At 34.7% G+C, this 15,951-nt stretch overlaps 1 pseudogene; it reads right to left on the reverse strand.

The window, feature by feature from the left end:
* Positions 1-14,229: 14,229 nt before the first annotated feature.
* LOC138165823 (transmembrane protein 18 pseudogene) lies at positions 14,230-14,670 on the reverse strand (annotated as a pseudogene).
* Positions 14,671-15,951: the final 1,281 nt, after the last annotated feature.

Raw genomic sequence — 15,951 nt, forward strand, 5'->3', positions numbered from 1 at the left:
ACTGTACTAAAAAAAGCTCAAAAGTCAAGTAATTGAGTGGCAACATGAGCAAGCAAAGGAAGCACAGTAATCCAACTTTGGACTCCTTTGGGGGGACAAAAAGGATCAAAGCATGGAACAGGAGGAAGACAACAAAGTCAGAACTCTTTCACCAAAAGCTTCCAAGAAAAATATGAACTGATTACAGGCCACAGAGGAGCTTAAGAACGATTTTGAAAAACAAATAAGAGAAGTGGAGGAAAAATTGGGGGAAAAAAATGAGAATGATGCAAGAAAATTATAAAATGAGAGTCAACAACCAGACCGAAGAAAATAACACCTTAAAAAATAGGCTAACTCAAATAGCAAAAGAGGATCAAAAAGCCAATGAGGAGAAGAATGCCTTAAAAAGCCGAATTTGCCAGATGGAAAAAGAATCTCAAAAGCTCACTGAAGAGAATCATTCCTTCAGAATTAGATTGGAGCAAATGGAAGCTAGTGACTTTATGAGAAATCAAGATACTATTGATGAGATTGCATTGACTCTTACAGATCTTGGTCAGACCCCACTCAACCTTACAAGGAATTTAATCTAAGGTGGGGAAGCCTATTGTGTTCTGTTCAGAAATGAGTAGGGCATACATTCTTTGAGATGATAGCCTAAAACCTGTGTATGGTCTGTTATAGAAATACTTTCCCTATCCAAGAGACACTCAGTCCTTCATTTTAATATGGCCCACCTCCAATTATGTTACCTAATTAGATTTGATTGCTGTTTGATGGACCACCTATTCTTTTAAAGGGCATATAAACTGTGAATCTGCTGCCATGATGGGCTTTGATCTAAGATAGATGGTCAAATGACCATCCATTTATCAATAACCTGCTGGTCTTATTAACAAGATGATTAAATTATCCAGAAACTATGTCTCTCAAACCTTTTTAAGTATCACATTTGTACAAATATTATCATTTTGATCCTCACAACAATCCAGGAAGTAAATGCTATTAATATTACTATTTTACATTTGAGGAAATTGAGGCAAATAAGTGGAATGACTTGCTCAGAGTCACCAGATAGTTAAGTATCTAGGCTAAATGTGAACTCAGTCTTCCTGACACCAGGACCAGCACTCAATACATTGTGCTGCCAGATGCTTCTAAACATGCAATTCTTTCTATTTCTATTCAGCATTCACCAGAGTTTAACCATGTATAAGTCTTGTAAGATTCCCAAGTACTTGTCTTCTTTCTTATTTATCTTTTGGCTAGTTTTGTCTAGGTCTGGAAGAAGCATATTTTGTGGATGAATTCAGGGGTGGAGAAAGAGGAAGAATCTAATCATCACTAGTAATCAATATTGAAATGGTCTGCCCATTCTCTATTCACTGCATTCTGACTCCCATATCAGATTCTTATACTTTCTCTCTCTCTCTCTCTTTTTTTTTTTGGCTTTTTGGAGGGCAATTGAGTTTAAGTAACTTGCCCAAGGTCACACGGCTAGGTTTTTTTTGTTGTTGTTGTTTGTGTGTGTTAAGTGTCTGAGGCTGGATCCGAACTCAGGTCCTCCTGACTCCAGGGCCAGCACTCTACTCACTGCACCACCTAGCCACCCTGCTTTCTCTCTTTTTAATCACCCTTTATGACCAACCTTCTAAAGTTAACTTTTGTTTTGTGTCTGTTCCCTCTCTGAATCTACTCTCCTCTGAATTTACCCTCCCCCACTTCCCTATCCCTTTACTTGACTTTATCCTGGTTGAGTTTAATACATTTCTACACCAAAATCTATTCATATGTAGGGTCAGGGTTTAGGAGAGGAAAGTTCATCTTTCTTGATCCATTTCAAATAAGAATGAGATGCTGAGACACTAACTTCCTCATCACTTCTTATAAGGTTTACAGTGTCCTTGCATACCCATTTTATGCAAAAAATAGCAAGTTCTTTCCTTTTCTTCTGAGTTTCTTCCCTAAGATAATTTTGCTCCTCTCTTTTCTTTCCTCTATTAAAAGCAAAAAAAAAAACAGAACAAAAAAAAAATTACCAAGAACTGGTGTTTTTTAACTTTGAATCTTTTTTTGATCCTGGAAGACCACGGGGTTCTGAAATGACTCATTTGTCTTTGTCTCTTCTTCTATTAAAATATGAGCAATTCAATATCATTTAATTTCTTCAAATTGCCTAAATATAATTAACTTTCTATATTTTTCTTGATATCTGTGTTTGCACTTCAAAATTTCTACTTAACTCTGCCTTTTTCTTTTTTCTTATGGTATGTTAATAAACTCCTTTATTTGTATTTAATACACAGTATTCTTTGAAGCATTGTTCCTTTTTTCTTGAAGGAATTCAACTTGCAAGTTAGAAAAGTAGTACATGTTTATATGCACCTGTATGGCTGGTAAACAGCATCACCACTCACAAATTTTTTCTTTTATAATGCACATTCAGTTTTCTGTTGGAAAGAAAGAATATATCTTAAAAATTCTATGAAGACAGTTTTATAAAAAGGTTGAACAAAAGGAAGGGATAAGAGTCTAAAGAACTCTTCAGATAATAAAACAAAATATAAAGAATGAAAAAAGAATAGAATGTGAAACATCTCATAAGAAAAACAACTTACCTGGAAAACAGATCAAGAAGAGAAAACATAAGAATTATTGACTCCTACAATCAAAAAAAAGAATCTTGATACAATAATATAAGAAATAATTAAATAAAAGTATCCTGAAGTGTTAGAACAAGAGGGGAAATAGAAATAGAAAAAAAAATCCACCAATCACCACTCAAAAGAGATCTTACAAGGAAAACCTACAGGATATCATAATTAAATTCTGAAACCCCCATTTCGAGGAGAAAATATTATGAGCAACAAGAAAAAAACCAATTTAAATATATCAGTGCCTCAATTAGAATGACACATGACTTAGAAGCAGTGACACTAAACCATAAGTCTTGGAACATGATATATTGAAGAGCAAAGAACTGGGGTTGTGGCCAAAAATATCATATCCCACAAAGTTAAACATTATCCTAAATGAAAAGAAATGGACATTTGATGAATTGTCAGATTTTCAGGATTTTAGAAAAAACAAAACCACAAACCTGAACTTAATAGAAGATATGACATGTGAGATCTAAGAGAAATATAAGGTATATATCAAAGAGTAGTTACAAGGGATTCAGTAAGGACAGACTGTTTATATATATATGTAAAATGTAAAATGTATATCTAAGATTGTTTTTAGTAATTGGGTAATTCGTAAGAAAGACCCGAATATGATTTGATTCTAAAAAGTAAAAATGTTTAGGAAAAGGTAAAAAGAGTAATTTTCTCATAAAAATGAAGTGCAAGACTTCAAGGACTGATACAGAGGAATTAGATGGGGAAGGGGGGCTGGTAGTTCTGGAACCCTGCTGTCACTGGGAATGGGTTAAAGAGGAAACAATACACACACACACACATACATACACACACATACATACACATATACATAGAAGGAACAATACATATATATATATGTATATAATATATATATCTTCTAAATTCAGAAAGAAATCAAAGTCTAAGGGGATAAGGAGGGAGGAGAGGATAAGGGAGGGATAGAAAAGTGTTTAGTTGACTGAAATGGGAGGATAAGGGAGGGATCCTGGGCGGGAGGGTAGGTTAAGTAATAAGAGAACAAGGTAATGGGTGGAAGGAGTCAGGAGGGATAGGAAACAAGCAATACACATAAACTAAAGATCAGTAGTAGAGTTTATTAGGGAAAAAAAGCAGAGGTGTAGTAATCATGGTCTCACACGAGGTAAAAAGCTAAAATAGATTTAATTAAAAGAGAAAAGTAAGGAAACTACAGCATATGTCAAACATAAATGAACATTGTTTTAGACTAGTTAAAATAACTGGACAGTATAAGGGTGGAATGTTACTGTGATATGGGAAATGATGAATTTGTGAACTTAGAAAAATATGGAAAGATTTGGACTTATGAAGGAAAACATTCACCTTCAGAGAAACAGAAGACAAATAAGTATAGTACACTTGTACACAGGCACATATGAATGTATGTGTCTACATATGAGTATGATTATAGATATCTAAGTATATATGTGTAGGTAAGTGTATTTATGGATGTGTGTATGTATGTACATATCTTTGTGTGTGTATGTGTATCTATGTGTATATTTGTTTATGTATGTTTGCATTGTATGTGTAAATACATACATGCGTGTGTGTGTGGTATGTATCTGCTTTGTGGAGATGACTTGTTTTCATCATCCTTGGGCTTCTTCCACTAATCCTGAGGTAGATATCATACAGAAATGTCAGGGCCTTATGGTTCACAGAAATTGAGTAATAACATAAAAGATGTTGAGAGGTTAGATTTACATTGAGCTGACTAACGGCCTGTTAGAGAAGATTCGTCCTGAAAGTAGTAATTAGGGGTGAAGCCAAGATAGCAGACAAAAGCAAGGAAGTTGCCTGAGCTCTCCCTAGTTTCCCTCAGAAACAACATTAAATCAAACCTCTAAACAGATTCTGGAGCAAAAGAACCTACAAAAATATGGAATTAGACAATTTTCCAACTTAAGATAACTTGGAGGGAATTCAAGCAAGGTCTGTCTCATTTGGGTGGGTAGAAGGGGAACACAGCTCCGTATAGCCTAGGGTGGATGGGGTCGGGTGAGCCAGTGGGAAACTCTTAGCTATAGCACAGATAATCAACCAAGACTCCATGGTATTGGTTCAGCAGCCCAGCTGTGAGACTTACAGCCCCAATACAGAAAGCAAATTGCCAGCCTTAGAACCCAGGGTAGAACAGGCACAAGTGGGCCAGGCCACCCCAGTGCAATAGTTAAGCCTCCAGCACCTGAGGCCCCAGAAAAGAAGGTCAGCGACCAGGCCCCTGGTCCACAGCACAAGAAACTTGGGACAGTGCCCCTGTGCCCCAGGAGCAGAGCCCAACTTTAAAAGCCATGAAATATGCTTTAAAAATGGGCAAGAAACAGAAAAGAGTGCTGACCATAGAAAGCTACTATGGTGACAGGGAAGATCAAAACACAAACTCAGAAGAGGACAACAATGTCAAAATGCCTGCATGAACAACCTCAAAGGGGAATATGAATTGGTTTAAAGCCCAAAAATACTTCTTGGAAGACCTCAAAAAGGATTTTAAAAATCAGAGAAGCAGAAAAAAAATGGAAAAAGAAATGAGAGGTATGCAAGAGAGAGTCAACAGCTTGGAAAAGGAAGGACAAAAATTGGCTGAAGAATTCCTTAAAAAATACAAGTGATCAAATGGGGAAAAAAATTCACTGAAGAGAGCAACTCCTTAAAAAGTAGAATTGGCTAAATGGAAAGAGAGATACACAAGTTAACTGAAGAAAATAATTCCTTAAAAATTAGAATTGGGTAAGTGGGAGCTGATGAGTCTATGAGACATGAAGAACCAGTCAAACAAAATCAAAAGAATGAAAAAAATAGGAGGAAATATAGAATAGATCCAGGAGAAATAATTTAAGAATTATTGGACTACATGAAAGCCATGATCAAAAAAAGACCCTGGAAGGCATCTTTCAAGCCATTATCAAGGGAAACTGCCCTGATATCCTAGAATCAAAGGATAAAATAATCATTGAAAGAATCCACCAATCACCTCCTGAAAGAGATCCCAAAATGAAAACTCCAAGGAATATTGTAGCCAAATTCCAGAACTATCAGGCCAAGGATAAAAATACTGCAAGTGGCCAAAAAGAAACAATTCAAATATCATGGAGCCATAGTCAGGATTACACGGGACTTAGCAGCTTCTACATTAAAGAATAGGTTGGAATGTAATATTTCAGAGGGCAAAGGAACTTGGATTACAACCATGAATCAACTGCCCAGAAAAATTGAGTATAGTCTTTCAAGGGAAAAGATGGATATTCAATGAAATAGGGGACTTTCACACTTTCCTGATGAAAAGACCAGAGCTGAACAGCAAATTCAATCTTCAAATATAAGACTCAAGAGAAGGCTAAAAAGGTAAACAGGAAAGAAAAAAAAACTAAATATGTTATTCAATAAGGTTAAATTGTTTACATACCTACATGAGAAGATGATAGTTGTAACTTTTGAGATCTGTATTTCTATTAAGGTACTTAGAAGGGGTATACATAGATAGAGGGTATGGGCATAAGTTGACTTGGATATGATGATATAAAAAGTTAAAGGCTTAAGAAAAGAATTATACCAGAAGAAGAGTTAAGGGGGAGGCAGAATAGGAGGCAGTAATGGAGGTGCAAAAGACCAATCACAGTAGAGGGAAAGAAGACAGGAGAGTAAATGTTGTTTGAACTTTAATCTCATTGGATTTGGCTCAAAGAAGGAATAAAATACATCTTATTCTATAAGGAAGTAGGAAGGGAAATAAAAGGGAGGAGAGTGGATAGAAGGGAAGGAAGAATCGTGGGAAGAAGTAGGAGGGAAAAGAGGAATAAAAGGAAGAGGAACTGATAGAAGGGAGGGCAGATTGAAGGAGGAGGTGGTTAGAAGCAAAACACTGGTGAGGAGGGATAGGGTGAAAGGAAAGAGAAAAGCACAAGCAGGGGAAAATAAGATGGATGGAAATATACAATTAGTCATTATTTCAGTGGATGTGAACAGGATGAACTCTTCCATAAAATGGAAGCATATAACAGAGAGGATTACAAACCAGAATCCTACAATATGTTGTTTACAAGAAACACATGTGAAGCAGAGAGAGACACACAGGGTAAAGGCAAAAACAAATGCTTCAAGTAAAGTAAAAAAAAAAAAAAGCAGGGGTAGCAATCTTGATCTCAGACAAAGCAAAACAAAAATTAAAAGAGACAAGGAAGGAAACTGCATCTTGCTAAAAAGTACCATAGACAATGAAGTAATATCAATACTAAACAAATAGGCACCAAGTGGTATAGCATCCATATTCTCAGAGGAGAAGTTAAGGGAGTTAGAGGAGGAAAAAAAACAGCAAAACTATTCTAGTGGAGGACCTCAATCTTCCCCTCTCAGAACTACATAAATTTAACCAGAAAATAAACAAGAAAGAAGTTAGGGAGGTAAATAGAATTTTACAAAAGTTAGATATGATAGACCTCCAGAGAAAATTGAATGAAGAGTGAAAGGAATATATCATTTTCTCAGAGGTAGATGGCACACACACAAAAATTAACCATGTACTAGGGCATAAAAACCTCACAATCAAATGCAGAAAGGTAGAAATATTAAATGCATCCTTTTTAGATCATGATGTAACAAAAATTATGTGTAATAAAAGACCATGGAAAGATATATTAAAAATTAATTGGAAACCAAATAATCTAATCCTAAAGAATGAAACAGCCAAACAACAAATCATAGAAACAATCAATAATTTAATCAAAGAGAATGACAACAATGAGGCAACATACCACATTTTATAGGATATTGCCAAACCAGTACTTAGGAGAAATTTTATATCTCTAAATTCTTTTTTTTTTTTAAGCAATCAGGGTTAAGTAACTTGCTCAAGGTTACACGGACAGTTATTTCTGGGTGTGGTGCTGAGTGTCTGAGCCCAGGATTCGATCTCCAGGTTGTCCCAACACTGGAGCCCGTGCTCTTACTCGCTGAGCCACCTGGCCGCCCCTAAGCAATTGGGGTTAAGTAACTTGCTCAAGGTTACACGGCCAGGTGTTTCTGGGTGGGTGCTAAGTGTCTGAGCCCGGGATTCGATCTCCAGGTCTTCTCAACACTGGAGCCGGTGCTCTTACTCACTGTACTACCTGGCCGCCCCTATATCTCTAAATTCTTATATGAATAAAACAGAGAAAAATTAGCTCAATGAATTGGGCATGCAACCAAAAAAGCTAGAAAGAGAACAAATTACAAATCCCCAATTAAATACCAAATTAGAAATTCTGAAGATCAAAGGAGAGATAAATAAAATTGAAAGAAAGAAAACTATGAACTAATAAAACTAAGAGCTTGTTTTATGAAAAAAAAAACAATAAAATATATAAACCTTTGGTTAATTTGATATGGAAAAAAAGAAAACCAAACTACCAGTATTAAAAATTAAAAGGGTGAATTCACCACCAATGAAGAGTAAATTAAAACAATAATTAGAAGCCACTTTTCCAACTATATGCCAATAAATCTGACCATCTAAGTAAAGTGTATGAATATTTACAAAAATATAAATTGCCCAGAATAACAGAAGAGGAAATAATATACTTAAATAACTCAATTTTAGGAAAAGAAATTGAACAACTCATCAGTGAACTTCTTAGGAAAAAATCTACAGGGTCATATGGATTTACAAGTGAATTTTACTAAATATTTAAAGAATGACTAATTTCAATATTATATAAACTATTTGGGAAAATAGGCAGAGTCTTAACAAATTCTTTTTATGACACAAATATGGTGCTGATACCTAAACTAGGAAGAGCCAAAACAGAGAAAAGAAATTACAGACCAATTTACTAAATGAATATTGATGCAACAATTTATCACAAGGATAATATACTATATCCAGGTGAGATTTATACAAGGAATGCAGGACTGGTTCAATATTGGGAAAACTATCGGAATAATTGAGATGTCAATAACAAAACTAATAGAAATCATATGATTATTGTAATAGCTGCAGAAAAATTTTTTACAAAATACAGTAACTATTCTTATTAAAAACATTAGAGAGGGGTGGTAAGGTGGAGCAGTGAGTAAGAGCACCCGGCCCCTGCGTCAGGAGGACCTGGGATCGGTTCCAGCCTCAGATACTTGACACCCACACAAACTGGCTGTGTAACCTTGGGCAAGTTACTTAACCCCAACTGCTTTAAAAAAAAAAAAAACATTAGAGAGCATAGGAATGAATGGAATTTAACTTAAAATGACAAGTAGTATTTATCAAGAAGCTTTCCCAATAAGATCAGGAGTGAAACAAGGATGTCCATTTTCTTTCTTTTTTTTTTCTTTTTGGAGGGTAATTGGGGTTAAGTAACTTGCCCAAGTGGTGTGTGTGTGTGTGTGTGTGTGTATGTGTGTGTGTGTGTGTTAAATATCTGAGGCCGGATTCAAACTCAGGTCCTCCTGACTCCAGGGCCACTGCTCTACTCACTGCGCCACCTAGCCGCCCCAAGGATGTCCATTTTCAACAGTATTATTCAGTATTGTACTAGAAATACTAGCTTTAGCAATCAGGGAAGAAAAAGAAATTGAAGGAATTAGAATAGGCAATGAGAATACAAAACTATCAACCTTTGCAGTTAATATGATGGTATACTTAGAGAATTCTAGAGAATCAACTGAAAAACTACTTGAAATAGTTAACAATTTTATCAAAGTTGCATAATAAACTCACAAAAATCACCAGCATTTCTTTATATAACCAGCAAAGCCCAAAAGCAAGATAGATATAAAAAAGAAATTCCATTTAAAATAACTGCAGACTATATATATAATATTTGGAAGTCTAGCTGCCAAGACAAATCCAGAGACTATATGAACACAATTACAAAACACTTTTTACACAAAATCAGATCTAAACAACCAGAAAAATATCAATTGCTTGTGGGTAGGCCACACAAATATAACAAAAATGAGATTTCTACCAAAATTAATTTACTTATTCAGCACCATACTAGGAATTATTTCATAGAGCTAGAAAAGAATAATAACAAAATTCATCTGGAAGAACAAAAAGTCCAGAATATCAAGGGAATTAATGAAAAAAACTGCAAATATCATTTAACATACCAAATTAGTAATTTCTGAAGACTATTGTGAACATTTATTCAATTAATATTATTATTGAATTTACTCAATTCAGTTATTGAAACTATGCAAATTACCAGGGTCCCGTATATTCAAAACCTGAAACAAATTAGGCTGGATTAATGTTCATTTGAAAACTAAACCATAATAATGATATTATATTTCTTTTTTTTTCAAGGCTGTAGGGGAAGTTTATTTGGGAAGAACATGTATTCATCACAAACACAGAGGGCCAGCCAGACTTACCCTCAAATATTTCTGTTGGCAATTGACTGGCAAGACATTCAAGGATTAACATAAGCACAAACTAATAAAAAAAAAAAACAGTCAACAAATATGTCACTAAGCTGTCTCCAATTTTCTAGGAGGTCAATTTTACTGAAACAAGAAGCTCCTGTAACTTATGTTTTCTTTTTTCCCCTCATATCATATGTGATGGTTCCTTTATTTTTTAAAAAAATTATTTATTTACTTTTGGTTTACAACATTCAGTTTCACAATCCCTTGGGTTCCAAATTTTCTTCCCTTCCCTCTCCTCCCATCTTTCCCCCATGGCAGCATGCAATCAAATATAGTTTCTACAAATACCTTCACATTAAACATTAGTCAAGTTGTAAAGAATTATAACTAATGGAGAGAACAATGAGAAAGAAGAAACAAAACACAAAGGAGAGAGAGCAAGTAGTTTGCTTCAATCTGCATTCACACTCTGTAGTTCTTTCTCTGGATGTAGATATTCCTTTCTATCATGAATCCTTTGGAGTCATCTTATAACCCTGCATTGCTGAGAGGAGCCCAGTCTATCAAAGTCAGTCATCACACATATGATGTGTCTGTAGTTGTGTACAAAGTTCTCCTAGTTCTGCTCTCCTCACTCAGCATCAGTTTATTTAAGTCTCTACAGGTTATTATAAAGTCCGTCTGCTCCTCATTTCTTATAGCACATTACATTCATATACCACAATTTGTTTAGCAATTCCCTAATTGATGGGCATCCCCTTGATTTCCAATTCTTTGCTACCACAAAAAGAGCTGCTATAAATGTTTTTGTACACATGAGTCCTTTTTCCACTTGTATGATCTCTTTGGGATACAGCCATAGAGGTGGTATTGCTGGGTCAAAGGGTATGCACATTTTTATAGCCCTTTGGGCATAGTTCCAAATTGCTCTCCAGAATGATTGGACCAGTTCACAACTCCAATAATGTATTAGTGTTACAATTTTTCCACATCCTCTCCAACATTTATATTTTTCCTGTTTTGTCATCTTAGCCAATCTGACCGATGAGATGTGGCATCTCAGAATTGTTTTGATTTGCATTTCTCTAATCAATAGTGACTTAGAGCATTTTTTTCATATGCTTGTAGATATCTTTAATTTCTTCCTGTGAAAACTGCCTGTTCATATCCTTTGACCATTTATCAATTGGGGAGTGAATTGTAACCTTTTGAATTTGACTCAGTTCTCTGTATGTTTTAGAAATGAGTCCTTTGTCAGAGACACTGGTTGTAAAAATTCCCAATTTTCCTCTTCCCTCCTAATCTTGGTTACACTGGCTTTATTTGTAGAAAAACTTTTCAGTTTAATGTAATTAAAGGTATCCATTTTGCCTTTTGTAATGCTCTCTATTTCTTGTTTGGACATAAATTCTTCCTTTCTCCATAAATATGACAGGTAAACTATTTCTTGCTCTCCCAGATTGTTTACAGTATCAGTCTTTATAGCTAGATCATGTTCACCTTTAGACTTTATTTTGGTATATGGTGTAAGATATTGGTCTATGCCCAGTTTCTGCCATACTATATTCCAGTTTTCCCAGCAGTTTTTTTTTTTTATCAAATAGAGAGTTCTTATCCCAGAAGCTGGAGTCTTTGGGTTTATCAAACAGTAGATTACTATAATCATTGATACTGTTTCTCTTGTTCCTAATCTATTTCACTGATCCACCACTCTATTCCTCAGTCAGTACAAAGTATTTCTTTTCCTTAATTCCCTTGATATTCTGGACCTTTTGTTCTTCCAGATGATTTTTTTTCTAGTTACTCGTTTTTCTAGCTCTACAAAATAATTTTTTGATAGATTGATTGGTGTGGCACTAAATAGGTAAATTAATTGAGGTAAAATTGTCATTTTTGTTATTTTAGCTCAACCTTGCCATGAGCAACTGATTTTTTTTACAACTATTTAAATCTGAATTTATTTGTGTGAAAAGTGTTTTGTAATTGTGTGATATTATATTTCTTACACTACTACTTCATATGCAATGCCCGGGAATATGGTTAGAAGAACTCTGATGCCAAGCATTAGAGAGCTGATACAATGTTTTCAGGTTAAAAGCTCCTTATTTATGTTAAAGATTAAACTAAGTCACTTTGTAAAGTATCAAGCCATATCCAACAAATAACTTTGGTTATTTGTGACTAGGATGTATTTAATTATCCAGAAAGGACAAATGTTTTATTTTTAACATTATGGGATTCAATTTCCAAATAAGAGATTATTTTGCTTTTCAAATTTTCATACATAAATGCTATAATTCAGTCACCTATCTTTATTTCTAGAATATTCAGAATACTTTTTTCACTCTGGAAAAAAATGAACAACTGTCACTTTATTTTAAAAATAGGGGAAAAAACTTTTTTGAAGAAAAAAATTGGCCAGGTAAATAGCACGATAGAGCACTAGGCCTGGAGTTAGGAAGATGAGTTCAAATCCAACCTCAGACACATACTAGTTGTGTAACCCTGGGCAAGTTGCTTAATCTCTATTTGCCTCAATTTCCTCATCTGTAAAATGGGGATAAAATAGCAGTTACTTCCTAAAGTTGTTGTGCCAATCAAATGAGATAAAATCCGTAAAGGGCTTAGCACAGAATCTGGGACATAATAAGCATTATATAAATTTTAGCTATTATTGCTGTTCTTAACAACATAGTTCTCTATCACTTTGTCTTTTGAAATATTTGCATATTTTCCCCTACAGGTACCTCTCATTATTCTAATTCTAAATTGAGATGGAATTTGGATGTTACTTCATGAGTGAGGCTACAAAGTAGGGTGCATCATACCACATTAGTTTCTTTAAAAATAAAATTAATGATAGTCTGCTTTCTGACTGGCCAAATTTTGAAAATTCAAACACAAACCTTATTTTTTTAATGGGTGATTAAATATCTCATTTAAAGATATTAGATGGATTATTTTCCAATATTTTCTGAAAATATAAGGCTCTGAAAATGAAGAGTTGTTCTATCATTATTCTATTCTTAGAAACTTCTGATGTACACTTATTTGTATAGGGCGTTCCAAAAGCCTTAGTGCACTAATACTTAAGACTTTTGGGACACCCTGTATATTAATGTCTTCATTTTTTAAAAATAATTTTTACAACATGTTCAAGCACATATTTTTCATACAAATGTTTTAAAACTTTCATTACAATTCATTCTACCTCATGGGTTCTGTTTGGTCATGATAACACCCACAATCTATACAGAAACAGGTTGTTGTTGTTGTTTTTTTTTTTTTGCCCTTTTGGAGGGCAATTGGGGTTAAGTAACTTGCCCAAGGTTACATGGCTAGTTTTTTTGTGTGGGTGTTAAGTGTCTGAGGCCGGAACCGAATTCAGGTCCTCCTGACTCCGGGGCTGGCATTTTACTCACTGTGCCGCCTAGCCACTCCCAGAAACAGTTTTTGTGAACAAATTACATGGGATTGTAATTTAAGGAGTAGTCCATTACCCTGAGATAATTTTCCTGAGATATTAAAGTTTGTTTTGGACAAGGACACTGTTAAATTTACATCAAAGCTAATTGTGTAAACAAGCAAAGTTCCAACAATTTTGACAAATACCATTATTTAATGTTAGACATAAAAGAGATTTAATACTTTGGAAGTTATACCACATAAATCAGAGATGTCAAACATGCAGCCAGCTCATAACACTGCTGAGTGTGCCTACACCGGGTTAAAATATAATTCAGAAATATTTAACAAAATAAATGAAAATAGAATGTAACATAGGTAAGGTTAATATATGGTTTTCTAAGTCAGCAAGTAGCCAGCAGGGATCCTTACATATGACCGAGCAACACTACCGACTCAAATGATCAGTGTATAACTTAAAATCAGAACAGATTCCTAAATAAAGAAATACAGACATCATTCCAATAGAACACTAAAAATATTTGTCACAGAACTAGGTGTGCCACTCAGGCTATCTTTAGACTGTAACAATAATGACATATCAATATAGCACAATTTTAGAGCTGATGGAAACATAGCCTTATTTAATATTAAATTAGGACTATATTAAATAACTGAATTGAGTGTTTTCCTCTGTCACATTTAAACCTGAAATAAAAGAATATTTGATTGCTTCGAACCATGAGCCTGCTAAAGATACGGTTGCAGTGTATTCTATCGCATGATACACAAATATTGAAGTAAAGATAGCTGTTAGAAAATGTTAGAAAATCCAGTGTAAAAGTTCATCTACATTATTCTGCTTTCCTTTTCTCTTTCTGTTTTTTTTTTCCTGTGGCAAGATCTTCAACTCAATCATTACAGCCACTGTCTTACACATATGTAATCATAGCATTTAACAACAATGGTACTAAAAAAAAAAGCACTAAGGAAATAAATATCCCTTTTCAATCAACATATTAGTATTTTGAAAGTAACCTCCAATTCATTGCAATAAGTTCATTGATATGTTCAGCACAATATACTAAAATCACCAAACACTGGAAATGCCCAATCTGAAGTCAATATTGTTTGAAAGTAAGGTACGTGAGCAACAGGCAAAGTATACGGAAGTGTAAAAGTCCTGTAACCATGGCTCAGACCAGTCAGTATGTGTGTTTGCTCAGTGGAATCCTTTTGGCATAGTCTTGGCCTGTGGCTGCATCTTCTCAGCCAAGAGCAGCTCCCCATGTAGCCGCCAGAGCTGACCACAGAAGGCCATGTCACTCACAATGGGATATTTATTAAGAAGATATAGCAAGGACAGAAGTACAAACACATTCTTCACTCCCACCCCCACTCTGACCCAGGTCATACTCATTACTCTTCTGTAATACTAGTAGTAATTACTAGTAGTAATACTAGTAATATTGTATTAGTAGTAATAGAATATTACTAAACTATACATACTATTACTGTACTATAACCTAACTTAGTCTCTGAAGTAAGTGGGCTAAAATTTAAAGTAGTTGCTAGAAAGCATTTACCCTACCAAATTCATTTCCAAATGTAGCATAACTACTGGGCTAAGTTGCTTGCTGACTTGTAGAGAACAGCATCATGGCTGCCAAGTGGATTCACTGCTGTTCTGGGTCAAGCAGGTTGACCCAAGTTTGGCTACTTATACTCTCTATATGAATTCTAGTTCCTGGACCCCTCGTGGTTTTTCTGATATTTTGTTGATTACCAGCGATACCCTCAGTCTGTTCCATCTCCAATATTCCTTTACCTATAATCGAGAAAAAGTAGACACAACAAAAACGACAACAACAACCTGACAGGCTGTGTTCATGGCCCCATTTGCAGGACCCAATGCCTTTCTCCTTACCATAGGTGTTTTCCCTGGATCACTATCAAGAAAGAGAATTTGATTTGGACTCTCTTTGCCACACAGTAAACAGACTACAAAGAGGTATCATTTGTTGTGCTCCAAAGTACACCTGGGGAATTGCATCAGGAAGAAAATGGTACGCATACTCGTCAGGACTACTCATTAGACAGTCTTCAGTTTTGCATGCAAGTCTTCCACTTTACTAAAGGTCCATTTTTCTTCTTATAGGATTTCACTCATTTTTTCAGGGTAAATTATATTTGGCTATAAGCCTTTATTTTTTCCTTTTGGAATATTCTATTCTAAGATGTTTTTTATCCTTAGTTGCTGCCAAGTAATGTATAATCCTAACTATAGTTCCCTAGTACTTGATTTCTTTCATTTTGGTTGCTTGAGTATTTTCTTTCTCTTTAACTTGGAAGCTATGGATTTTTACCATAATATCCTAGGGTATTTTCAGTTTGAAGTTTCTTACAAGAAGTAACCAATTGATTCATTCTAATTTCAGTTTGATCTCTAATTCTAATAGATCTGAGGAGTTTGCTTTTATAATTTTTTTGATATGTAGTGTTCAGATTTTTTGTTTAGTATTTGTTTTCAAAAAGTTCTATTATT

This window comes from Petaurus breviceps, unplaced genomic scaffold, assembly GCF_028583685.1.
Source record: "Petaurus breviceps papuanus isolate PSGF00001 unplaced genomic scaffold, PetGlider_PUasm1.0 216, whole genome shotgun sequence".
Classification (NCBI taxonomy): Eukaryota; Metazoa; Chordata; class Mammalia; order Diprotodontia; family Petauridae; genus Petaurus; species Petaurus breviceps.